The 3,900-nt window shown below is 28.9% G+C and overlaps 1 protein-coding gene across 1 annotated transcript in view; it reads left to right on the forward strand.

Annotated features, from left to right (window-relative positions):
* Positions 1 to 247: 247 nt before the first annotated feature.
* LOC135226502 (uncharacterized) overlaps positions 248 to 3,900 on the forward strand; it is an 87,444-nt gene continuing 83,791 nt past the window's right edge. The window contains exon 1 of the mRNA XM_064266121.1: positions 248 to 887. The gene's annotated coding sequence lies outside the window, so the exon portion shown is untranslated. The remainder of the gene's footprint in view (positions 888 to 3,900) is intronic.

Genomic DNA, 3,900 nt, shown 5'->3' on the forward strand with positions numbered 1-3,900 from the left:
TTAGATGCAACAATCCATGTTTTTCTCCTGTATGTGTTCGTCTAGAAAAGCATAATGCAAATAAAATAAAATAAAATAGTATAAAAAAAAAAAAACAAGTGGTTGACGTTTGCGAAAGAAAAGAAGTTGTCTTGCCGAGCTGGTGCATGGAGCAGTTTCTCCATCTAGCGGCCGATGGCAACCCCGCTCTTTCTCGTGCTATATAAAGCATGAAGTAAGTGAACACGGCTCAACAGCTCAGGCTGAACAAATATTTATTACTTGTGGGTTTTCCGACAAAAGTCGCGAGTTTCGATAGTGACAGGTTATTTCGCTGTCGTGACAAGTGCGAAAATAATTGATTTTTTGTTATAAAAGAAAAAAAGCGTGACGTATTCACACTGTTTTAAGATAACTGAAACTAAAAGAAATAAAAAAAATCAAAGTTGCATTTTGTGGTTAGGGTAATTCCATCCGTGTAGAAATGTGATTGAGAAAAGGATTCACGCCCCCTGACCCACCCTCCCCCACCCCCCAAAATAAAAAAGGCTCTTGGCGCAGCTTGAGAATGAAAAATTGAATATAAAAAAAATTTGATTTTCGAAAATCAGTGAAAATTCCTATTCGAGAAAAAAGAAGAAGTTTGTGTATATTTTAGAAATAGAAAACCTTCGTTCTAAAAATGAAAGCGGAAATGAAAGACGCCTTTTAAAGAAAGTTAGCAGCCGGCGTTCGGAGGGAAAGTGGAACGAGTGAGAGACTGAGAGAGACAGAGGGAGACTTCCAGGAGACGTCTCTTACAAAGAAAGTCAGACGTTGCTACTACTACTACTACTAATAATAATAATACTTTTATTACCACTACATTCTTCTGCTGCTATTATTATTAATTGCCAGAACATTACCAGGTAAGGAAATGAAAGATATTGCATTCGTATTTGTTTTGTGGTTCATTCACTTATCTATTCGTTTGGTGATTCATCTATCTAACTTTGTTAGCTACAAAATCCATTCTCTTACTACTACTACTAATAATAATAATACTATTATTACCACTACATTCTTCTGCTACTATTATTAGTTGCCAGAACATTACCAGGTAAGGAAATAGAAGATATTGCATTCGGTTTTTGTTTTGTGGTTCATTCACTTATTTATTCGTATGGTGATTTATCTGCCTATCTTTGTTAACTACAAAATCCATTTTCTTACCAATTAAATTAAGCTTTTATCATATATTTAAAAAAAAATTTATCGCATAGAAGTTATAATAATTATTCGATTCCCCAGTGTTCACAAGTGTACCGGCTCTTAGCAAATTTTTTTTTTTTTTTTTTTTTTTTTTTTTATTCCGTCTATTTCAGCTCTTAAATTTTCAGTTCCATTTGTTACTTGTGTTTGAGCAAGCTGGAAGAATGAAGTTTGGTTCATATGCTTTTTTTTTTGTCTGGTGCAAGTTGTCCTTTCAACATAAATTCTATATTGTTGATTGTGCATATATACTTGATATTATATTAACATATCCATACTGATATGTATACTTCAGATCTGCTGGTTAATAAAGATGCATACATACGTACATACATACATACATACATACATTCACACACACACACACACACACACACACACACATATATATATATAATATATAATCTATATCATATATATATATATATATATATATATGTGTGTGTGTGTGTATGTGTGTGTGTGTGTGTGTGTGTGTGTGAGTGTATGTGTGTAAGTATGTATGTATCTTTATCATCCGTATGAATATGTTAATATAATATAAAGTGCGTATGCACAATCAACGATAGAATTTATATGAACAGGACAGCTTGCATCAGACATTAAAAATGAAAAGCATTGTAACAAGACCTAATTCTTACAGCTTGTTCGAACACAAGTAATAAATTGAAATGAAAACTAAAGAGCTGAAATAGACTGAATTTGAAAATAAGGGAAAACAGATTTCCTAAGAGGAGGAGGATGTGTGAACACCGGGAATTCAAACTATCAATATAGCTTCTATGTGATAAAAAAAGAGAGATTTAGGCTGTAAATCATAAAATTCCGGATATTCGTATTATACCTCTCTTGGCGATCAAAATACCACGTTGATATGGAACCAGATTTGTGCAAAAAAGTCGGTAAAAGGATTTTAAAAAAATGCAAGCCCTAGATGGTAAATCTACGATAGTTTCCCTTTAAATTCATCATCAACTACATCCGTTTTCTTTCAATTTAACTTTCATTCTACATTGCAAACTCATCATCTACTTGGTAGCTAGAGAAAATGTGCCTGAAGATGTTTATATTGTATTATATACATTTCCGAAATATGTTACATATTTCGGAAGTATTTAACTTTGGCAGCAACCATTCAGAACCAATTGATGAAGTAAGTATTAGGGAAATATAAAGCCAATCGATTTTTATTTAGGCAGCTTAAAAGTAATTGAAGGTGGCTCCGTAGTTACGACAATAATGCCCCATTTAAAAGCGGATTATTATTCATCACGCCGTCTGACTGTGGAACAGTTTTTCTGAGGACGCTCTGAAATTAGAACCTTTTAAAATTCAAGCGGAGATGCAATCCATTACTACCTTCAAACAATTCACTTTGCGTCTTACTGATTTATTTATATTTTTATCCATTCGCCTGGTAATTTATTAATTTAGCTTTTATTTTTATTTTCTAATAATTGACCTCTTCTTTCTGCATTTCCTTATATCCTCTGTAACTTCTTTTAAATGATTATCATATTTTTTGGAGGTTTAAATTTCAAATAAAAGGAGGACGGACACCACTCCAGAAGCAGTTCACCCTCAGCTTCCCAGCCTAGAGGATGTCTGGCAGCTCCAGACGAAAGCTCGCTATAAGAAAACGAGAGAGAGAGAGAGAGAGAGAGAGAGAGTTTGATGACTATGATCTCATAGTTTATCTGTATAAGCTGAAATAATAATAATAATAATAATAATAATAATAATAATAATAATAATAATAATAATAATAATAATAATAATAATAATAATAATAATGGAAAACAAATACACAGTCATTTATGGGTGCAATAATATTCAAAAATAAATCTCTTCAAACAGTTTTTCGGGGTTCTGTTCAATTCCGTTTACAGATATATATATATTATATATATATATATATATATATATATATATATAATATATATATAGATAGTATATATATATATATATATAATATGGATGTATATATATATATATATATATACTATATATATATATATAATATATATATATATAGTATACATATATATATATATATATATATATATATATATATATATATTATATATATATATATATATATATATATATATATATATATATACACACACACACATATATATATATATATATATATATATATATATATTATATATATATATATATAAATATATATCTGTAAACGGAATTGAACAGAAACCTCGAAAACTGTTTTGAAGAGATTTATATATATATATATATATATATATATATAATATATATATATATATATATATATATATATATATATATATATATATATATAACGGTTGATTCGTCTCTCCATTCTAAGACTCAAGCTGCTATAGGGCATTTTTTTCATTAATGAAAAAGATAATAAAGACGACACCATTTCATCATTTTTTTTTAGATTTTTTTCTTTATTCACTTTGTTTCATTTCTCTCACACACGAAATTTTTCACGTATTACTCGTTGACTTTTTTTTCTTCTAATTTTTAGTTTTTTCCAATTTAATCTTTTCCTTCAATAAATCTATGAACATTTCTTTTGATAGCAGGGGGGTGAGACAGGGCTTAATAATAATAATAATAATAATAATAATAATAATAATAATAATAATAATAATAATAATAATAATAATATTTTGGTAA

The sequence above is a fragment of the Macrobrachium nipponense genome, chromosome 14, assembly GCF_015104395.2.
Source record: "Macrobrachium nipponense isolate FS-2020 chromosome 14, ASM1510439v2, whole genome shotgun sequence".
NCBI classification, from domain to species: domain Eukaryota; kingdom Metazoa; phylum Arthropoda; class Malacostraca; order Decapoda; family Palaemonidae; genus Macrobrachium; species Macrobrachium nipponense.